Source organism: Sinocyclocheilus anshuiensis, unplaced genomic scaffold (genome assembly GCF_001515605.1).
Source record: "Sinocyclocheilus anshuiensis isolate Anshui unplaced genomic scaffold, SAMN03320099.WGS_v1.1 scaffold3186, whole genome shotgun sequence".
In the NCBI taxonomy this organism is placed as follows: domain Eukaryota; kingdom Metazoa; phylum Chordata; class Actinopteri; order Cypriniformes; family Cyprinidae; genus Sinocyclocheilus; species Sinocyclocheilus anshuiensis.
The window spans coordinates 121,861-131,233 of NW_015539979.1; the positions used below are offsets into that span (position 1 = coordinate 121,861).

The 9,373-nt window shown below is 44.3% G+C and overlaps 1 long non-coding RNA gene across 1 annotated transcript; it reads right to left on the reverse strand.

The window, feature by feature from the left end:
• Window positions 1-3,766: 3,766 nt before the first annotated feature.
• On the reverse strand, window positions 3,767-8,924 carry LOC107687109 (uncharacterized). The gene is made up of 3 exons (XR_001634096.1): window positions 8,913-8,924; window positions 5,885-5,887; window positions 3,767-3,912 (listed from the first exon to the last, which is right to left on the reverse strand). It is a non-coding gene; the product is annotated as an uncharacterized LOC107687109 (long non-coding RNA).
• Window positions 8,925-9,373: the final 449 nt, after the last annotated feature.

The following is a 9,373-nucleotide window of genomic DNA, read 5'->3' on the forward strand; positions in this document are numbered from 1 at the left end:
CAAAAAAAAAAAAAAAAACCTTCTGTCGGCCACTTAAGTGCATCGGCCCACCGGAAAAATGCCCGGTATGCCCGATTACCAATCCAGCCTGATCCAGGGTAAACAGTCCAAGGTCAAAAGATAAGGCAAGGCAAGGCAAGGCAAGACAACAAGGAACTAAGAAACACGGAAAACACAAAGACGTTACAGGCTATCAGTACTGAGCAATGTGAGTGAGTGTGTGTGCATCTTTTATAGTCCTCTTGATTGGTAACAGGTGGAGTCTGATAATGAGTTCCCAGGCAGGGGTTATGGGAAATGTAGTCCAGGGTAGAGTGGCAAGAGTCAGGGGTTAGTGACAAGGGCATGGGATAGAGTGTCCTCTAGTGGAGCTCATGGGTACTCCAGCTAGCGATCGTGACTTCCAGACGCTCATTAACAGGAACAGACCAGATTCCAGGAGGGAGGTGGAGCGGAGGTAGAACAGGGGGAGGGATGGAGGGCCAGGTCCATGAGGAAATGGAGGAACAGGGGACTGAGGCAGAGCCGGTTGAGCAGGGTACCAAGGCGGAGCAGGGTGCCAAGGTGGAGCCGGCGGAGCAGGGTGCCAGGGCAGTGCCAGCAGAGCAGGGTGCCAGGGCGGAGCAGGGAGCCAGGATGGAGCAGGCAGAGCTGAAGACTATCAGGGCAGAGCTAATGACCACCAGAGCGGAGCAGGCGGAGCTGAAGACCACCGCAGCAGAGCAGACGGGACCGAAGATCCCCACGGCGGAGCTGACGACCACCACAGCAGAGCAGACTGGGTCGAAGACCCCCACGGCAGAGCAGATGATCACCACAGCTGAGCAGACGGGACTGAAGGTACCCACGGCGGAGCATATGACCATCACAGCTGAGCAGACGGGACTGAAGATCCCCACGGCGGAGCAAATGACCACCACAGCAAAGCAGATGGGCCTGAAGATCCCCACGGTGGAGCAGATGGAACGGAGTCAGAGAACAGTCAGAGAGTTCATAAAACGGCCTTCTTGACCATCACAGGACAGACAGAGTTCAGAATCGACCTCCTTGGTCGATGCAGGACAAACACAGAGTCCAGGACTAGGGCTGGCTCGATACCACTTTTTCAGAACCGATCCCGATCTGATACCAGAAATTCTGAGTATCGGACAATACCGATACCGACCTGATACCAGCACAGTTTTTTTTTTCTATACCTCAGTGGGTGTTGACCTCATCATCACTCTTTTGTGTATTACACACAATCTACTAAATATAGACAACTTCATTATAAAGAAAAATAACAAATAAAAAAATATATAATCATAATCTATGAGAAAAATACTATTATAAACTAGGTTAGTGGATCTTCATTGTAAAGAAAAACAACAAGTGAATAAACATATAATCATAATCTATGACAAAAATACAACTATAAACTAGTGGATAGTGGATAGTGGATAATTCAGTAGCAAAAGTTACTCTAGAAAAATGATGAGTGCACAATTTTATAAAATCTAAACATTTAGTGAAAAAAAAAACATTTAGTGGGGAACAAATAAAAGTGAATAAGTGTAGGGCTAAATCTGGTGAAGTAAAAAATATTTCTGTTAAATGTATAGCACAGTAATGAGGCAGCAACATATGGTAGATAAGACAACAAGAAAGGCTATTAATAATCTTTCAATGCGCAAAAGTATTATAACATGAAAGGCTCCTATACGGAGCTGCACAAAGTGCTTATGCACATCCCGTGCTTAGAATGATGCACTTGAAGCAACACGGATTCGCAGCGCACAGCGCTGGGCATAGAAAAGTTCAAAGCACAAAGGGAAAAGGATTTTGATGCGTAGTGTATTATATCTGTGCAATAGTTTATTGAGCCTTTTCTTTTAGCAGTTTTAAATTTCAGTTACTGTGTGCATGAAGAACAATTCATAGTGCTCTCTACTCCAGTTTAGTGATCTCTAACAGACACCCGGTAGAAAGTAACATGCTTTAGAAACAGTACTAAATTCCAGCAAGATAAAGTCCTTTTATGCAAAACCATTGATCTTTATCTACAGATCAAGTATAATAATAGGAACATTGTATCATCTTAGAGAGAGTTCCATTGTCTTGACTGTTGTAACCGAATGCAACGCGCAGTTTGAATGCTGAATGGAGGATGACAGACAGCTGCAGCGGAGAGAAGAGTTTACACATGCTTTAGAAACAGTACTAAATTCCAGCAAGATAAAGTCCTTTTATGCAAAACCATTGATCTTTATCTACAGATCAAGTATAATAATAGGAACATTGTATCATCTTAGAGAGAGTTCCATCGTCTTGACTGTTGTAACCGAATGCAACGCGCAGTTTGAATGCTGAATGGAGGATGACAGACAGTCGCAGCGGAGAGAAGAGTTTACGTGAACTTGAATTTAACGACTTAAATATTTATCTGTACCTCATATTAAACTATGGAGCGGTCTCAGAACACATGAAATATAGTGCACAAAAACAATATGGTGCTTTATAATGTTTTTGTGCCTTTCATGGGGCTTAAAAATAACACAGAATAGTATACGCAGAATATCGGATTTGGTATATATATATCGGTCTCGTCTGACCGAAACCGAATCCTGCAGAAAATGGCAGTATCAGAGCGATACCGATACTGAGTATCGGATCGGCACACCCCTATTCAGGACCAGCCCCTTTGGTCATGACTGGACAGACTGAGGGCTCAGAGACAGCCTCCTTGGCTGTGACAGGAAAACTGAGAGTTCGTAAACGGCTTTCTTAGCCATAACAGGACCCTGCAAACAAGCCTGCAGTGGCCCTTTACGGGCCCACTTAGGGCAAGCCTAAGGGCCCCCAGCGGGCTGCCAGCGCAGGGCCCCTGAGAATTTGCTCATTGGCAAAACTTTGGCCCCTTCGCACTGGCCCTGCACGGGCAGCCCTCACTTAGCCCCCAGGAAGCCCTCACTATGCCCACACAGGGCCCACACTATTAATCTACAACAATACATCTGTTTCACTATAAATACTTTCCAGTTACTATAACTTAAGTCTTTGGAAAAAACAGTTATTATACATCTGAAATTGATGCAGTTACCACATAACTAATGTCTGTATTGTCAAAAATGTACAGTTGTCAAAGGGATTTCAAATCAATGGATATTAATCTATAACAATACATCTGTTTCACTATAAATACTTTCCAGTTACTATAACTTAAGTCTTTGGAAAAAACAGTTATTATACATCTGAAATTGATGCAGTTACCACATAACTAATGTCTGTATTGTCAAAAATGTACAGTTGTCAAATGGATTTCAAATCAATGGATTTATTAAATACAAAATAGAAAACATTAAGTTCAGGTCAATACAGCTACATATAGCCAAAAATGTAAATACACAAAAGTACAAAAAAACAAAAACAAACAAAAAGAAAGAACGCAAACGAAGCAATGTAAGTTTGTAGGACTTTGTCATGTGAAAGTTGATGTGTGCTTATCTGTAGTACATCAATGTCCAAACAACGTCCATAGCTGAAGTTGGCTGATAGCAAATTAATAATCCAAACTCTTGTAGTGAAAACACGCCACACCTCTTAAGCACCAGGCTCTTCCTAACAAGGAACAGTCAAAAATAGTCCAGACTATGGTCCCACGTCGAAAATAACTTTAAATCCATATTCAAACTGGACCATGATGTGGTGAATGACCAATAAAGAGTCCTTCTAAAATGCATACAAATACACTGTCTGAAACTTTTAGCATCAATCTAAACATAGGCCATACATACATTAAACATCTCTGCAAAAAAAATCAACTCCTTACTTTAAACTGGGCTTGAAATGACCCATTTTCCAACCAGGACACAGCACAATGTGTTCAGCAGGTGAGCCATGTTGGCTACTGCTGCTTGCTATTGCTAACTCCCTCTACCACATGACTTTACTTAAGGAAACCTAAAACACCCTAGCACCCCTAGTGGTAAGGAAGAAAACTGCCCACAAAATTCTTATTAACAGGCTCATGTCTGTTACACCTCATATATGACTCGTGAGACCCACTTTCCTGCAGAGTTTAGCTCCAACTTTGATCAAACTCACCCACCTGTGGTTTTCTAATGATCCTGAAGACATGCTCAGGTGTGTTTGATTCAGGTTAGAACTAAACTCTGCAGGAAAGTGGATCTTGTGAGCCAGATTTGAGGATCCCTGGCCTATATGAAACAACAGGTTCTGAAAAGGTCTCTTTTGGTTTGAGCCATTCCAGTTCAATTGAGTGGCTAAAGAATGGCAAGTCAATGTTGTTTGTATTCTCCTAGATGCATTACAGGGCTGCCTACACAAAACCTGCATGGGCCCAAAGGATACAAAAGTTGCTCTGGGCCCGAACTGACTGGCCCACACTGGGCCATCATGGGATTAATCTGGGCAGTCCGATAGTGTGGCCTGCTCACAGAGAGCCCACGGTGAGCCCAAAGCTGTGGGCCTCGCCTGGGCAAGCCCGCACTGGGCCTGTTTAGCTTTTGGTGTGGGCTGGCCCTAGCCCACTGTGCCCGCAAAAAGCCAGCATGGGCCTCGCAGGAGCATGTTTGCAGGGGACAGGCAGAGAGTTCATAATTGGGCGGCAGTGCCCCGAGAGGAGATGAGGTGGATGCTGCCGACTCTGGAAGTTCTGTAGTGTGTGCTGCCACCTCTGGAGGTTCTGCAGCGAAAGTTGCCACCTTTAGAGGAGCAGTAGCAACATGAGCTTCAGATATAGTGTTCGCGGTCAGCACAGGGGCAACAGGGAACACAGAGAGTTCGGGGAAGAGAGCTGCTGCTGTCTCATGGACTGTAACAGGCTTGGGAAAGGGATCAAGGACTGGAGCGGGCTCAGGGACTAGAGTGGGCTCGTGAGCAGACTCAGGGACTGGAGCAGGCTCGGGGACTAGAGTGGGCGCCACCGCCTCGGGAGGTTCTGCAGCAGAAGCTGCCACCTTTGGGGAAGCTATGGCGGTGTGTGCAGCCCAAATGCATAGACTGGATGTAGCCATCACAGGCAGGACAGAGAGCACAGCATCTATTTCCGAGACATGCGGCCCTGTGACCAGTAAACTAGAGAGCGCCGCGACCGACAGGCTTGAGTGCGTCGTGAGAAAGCCTGGAGAGGAGCTGAAGACTGTGGCCTGACATCCCTGACGGCTGGAGGCTCTGGCGTGGCAGCCATGACATGATGAGGTTTAGGCGTGGTGGCCATCTTGGCCGGGGACTCTTGAGTGATGGCCCTGATGTGAGCAGGCTCTGGCTGGGCAGGCTTGACATGAGCAGGCTCTGGAACAGAGCTGGAACTGGTCTGGAACCCTGACGGGACGAAACTCTGGAATGGTGACCATTTTGTGTAAAGTCTCTGGGCTGGTGGCCATTTTGCAAAAACTCTCTGTGTTGGCAGCCATTTTATGACAAGTCTCTGGGATGGCAGCCATCTTGTGAACAGTCTCTGGTCTGCAGCCATTTTGTGAATAATTTTTGGACTGGCAGCCATCTTGGGAAGAGACGAGAGTGTTGAGGTCAGCAGAATACCAGCAGCTCGCACCGACATCAGCGGTGGGTCCGCCACACTTGAAGCCAGCCTCAAACATCTTTGGAAAGCCTGGAGAGGAGTTGAAGACTGTGGCCTGACATCCCTGACGGCTGGAGGCTCTGGCGTGGCCGCCATGACATGATGAGGTTCAGGCGTGGTGGCCATCTTGGCCGGGGACTCTTGAGTGATGGCCCTGATGTAAGCAGGCTCTGGCTGGGCAGGCTTGACATGAGCAGGCTCTGGAACAGAGCTGGAACTGGTCTGGAACCCTGACGGGACGAAACTCTGGAATGGTGACCATTTTGTGTAAAGTCTCTGGGCTGGTGGCCATTTTGCAAAAACTCTCTGTGTTGGCCGCCATTTTATGACAAGTCTCTGGGCTGGCAGCCATCTTGTGAACAGTCTCTGGGCTGCAGCCATTTTGTGAACAATTTCTGGACTGGCAGCCATCTTGGGAAGAGACTCTGGGCTGGGTGTGGTGTGATGGGATTCTGGAGTGGTGGACACTGTGGGAACATTGCGTTCCTCCTCCATGACTCCCACAGTAAATTGAGAACCACTTAATTGCAAGGCTAGATCAATGTAAAATTTAAAAGTCCAGTGAGGTTCGTGCAATGGCATGATCAAACTAGGTGGCTCAGACAGCCCTCCTCAAAAAAAGATCATGAGGCATACCTCGTCCATGTTGGTCAAATGAGCCAGCTCAACAAAGTCCATTACGCAGTCCTCAATGGGCCGATCTCCTTGACGGAGACACATAATTTGTGCTGCTGGATTCATATTTTTGCTGGTCGTTAAAATAAACCACTGGATCTGGGTGTGGCTCAGTATTCTGTAAAGTGAGGAGGCGTGACAACACAGTAGTGGATCCAAATGCGAGCTTCTATTCCAAAGAGTGGTCAAAACAGGCAGGGTCAAACAACAGCAAACAGGTACAATCCAGAACAGTAAGCCTCAGCTCGCCTAGGGTCTTTAGCAAGTTTACACTTGGTGCTTCGAAGGTTCGCCATTACTGCTTCTTTTGGGGCTTTAAGAAGTTTAGCATTGGGCCGTCTGAGCAAGGGAGTGGCGTATCACATAACTCCACTGACTTCTACCCTTGTGATATGTGTCTGGAAGAGAGTAAGGGCATACTGGTCTTGTTTGGAACGAGTGGCCTTCCTCTCGTTTATATATGGCAGAGTATCAATTTGCCAGAGGCGTTCAACATTCTTGAATAACTCAGTATTCGTTGTGGTTGTGGTTATGTGGAAACACCGTGGGGTGGAAAGGGTGGTTTGACTGAGCCGAATGGAACCTTGGAGGGTCCATCAAAGTCTTGTACAGATGGCAATCGGTCCATTTGCAGGTCCCATGCACACTGGCTGAACAGGAGTAAGCAGGTGAGGCATGTCAGACTCGATGAGCAATAGAGGTTGGGCTCGGTCTATCAAGGGTAATGGCAAGGACCTAATATGCTCATACTTGTGCTGAAGAGCAGACACAGGGTAAGAATCTTCGGAAAGTCTCAGGTTATCTGCGGTGAAAGCATGATGAATAAGGTATTTCCTGCATGGTCTGTGTAAAGGTCACACGTGAAGGGAAACAGTGGCTCCATGCAGATTAACTACATCCTGATGGACCGTGCGTAGAGTGAAGGCCCTGTCCCAAATGGAACACTTCATGTACACTTGCGGTCTTACAATGGCCGCCGCGTGCGCGTGTCCATTAAGTCCACGAGACCGTAGGGTGCCCCAATTGTCATTTTAGCATTCAGAAGTGTGCTCGCGAGCCCCCTTTGCGGCCGTTATGCGCCCTCGATCAGCACTTCTGCCGAGCCCGCACTGGGGCGAGCTCCGCAGCAGACTTCTACCCGACAGTCAAAGCGTCATTACGTCACGGAAGTGCGGACTCAGAGGAAGACCGCGAGGGGTTTAGGGTGCCATTTGGGACAGGGCCTGAGTGTTTCAGGTTCAGTAGGGACATTCAACTCATCTACAGCCTGTGACAGGAAAATGCCACACTCTGAACCATCATCCAGCACTGCGTATGTTTCCATGACTTTCTTTTGATTGTGCAGTAAGACCCTGACTATCTTCAGCATTACCCTTTGAAAGCGGTTGGGCCGGTCTAAGTAGACCTGAGGGATAGGAACATTGACCAACAGCACACTCTTTTGGATCTGTAAGGCTGCATGATAAAATTACATGAAATGTCTGGTTAGCTCTTTTACAGTTTTCCCTGTATATAGTACGGGAACTTACTGTTAACCTATTAACAGTTTTTTTTCCGTAGCGTTTTTAAAATTTTAAAATTACACTAATTTTTGTTTACGGTCTTTAACCAAGGTTTAGAATATGTTAACAAGGCAGGTAACGATAGTTGACCACTTTGGCAGATCTTTTAAAAACATCAATGATATAACTACATATACATGTTGATGTATTTTATAAATATTGTAAATAAATTCATTTATTGTCTATTAATTACCAAAAAAAATGCAGTTCTGTTTCTCTAACTCAATGTATTACTTACTGTTAACCTATTAACAGTTTTTTTCCGTAGCGTTTTTAAAATTTTAAAATTACACTCATTTTTGTTTACCTTTAACCAAGGTTTAGAATATGTTAACAAGGCAGGTAACGATAGTTGACCACATTGGCAGATCTTTTAAAAACATCAATGATATAACTACATATACATGTTGATGTATTTTATAAATATTGTAAATAAATTCATTTATTGTCTATTAATTACCAAAAAAAATGCAGTTCTGTTTCTCTAACTCAATGTATTCCAATTGCCCGCTATGAACTTCCTTGAAACTTCTTTGTGTGTGTTTTTGTGTGTGTGTGTATATGTGTGTGTATAATATATATACAGTGTATATATATATATATATATACACACACCTTGCTACGTGTACTGCGTTAGGCTAACCGAGACTTGTCATTTGCACTTATATTGTTGCTCTTTTGTTAGTTTTGACTGCTTTTATTGTCCTCATTTGTAAGTCGCTTTGGATAAAAGTGTTTGCTAAATGACTAAATGTAAATGTAGATGTCCCCAACTAAGCAAGCCAAAAGGCAAAAGTGGCTAGGAACCCAACTCCATCAAAACTCAGTCAGGAAACCAGTTCTCCTCTGGCCAGAGGCGGACAGTAACTAAGTACATTTACTTGAGTATTGTACTTAAGTACACTTTTTGAGTATCTGTACTTTACTTGAGTATTATTTTTTTCTGGGAACTTATGACTTCAACTTCACTACATTTGAAAGACAAATATTGTACTTTTCACTCCACTACATTTCTATCAAGGTCCTCGAAGTAGAAAGTTGTTACTATGTAGCAGCTTTGAAAGTCAGTGGGTGATTTTTTTCTTCTCTAAAACTCTGCTTTTGTGGGGGTGGGTAGGGGTGTCAATTTTTTTCCCCCATAGGTTTTTAACATTCTAAAGCTCTTTATTCCAAAGATACTACAAGCTAGTAGGTGTAATGTATTCTAAGTTGCATCAGAAGTATTGCAAGTATTGCGTACAACAATAAAACAGTGCATTGACATAAAAAAGGAAATTTACTTTTGGTACTTAAGTAATTTTAAAAGCAAGTACTCCTGTACTTTTACTTAAGTAAAAATCTGTCTTTACAACTTTTACTTGTAATTGAGTGATATTTGACCAGCAGTATCTGTACTTTCACTCAAGTAATGGAGTTGTGTACTTTGTCCGCCTCTGCAAACAAATAACTGTTTTCTATTTTAATATTCTCAAATGTTATTTATTCCTGAATTTTCAGCATCATTACTCCAGTCTTCAGTGTCACATGATCCTTCAGAAATCATTCTAATGCTGAT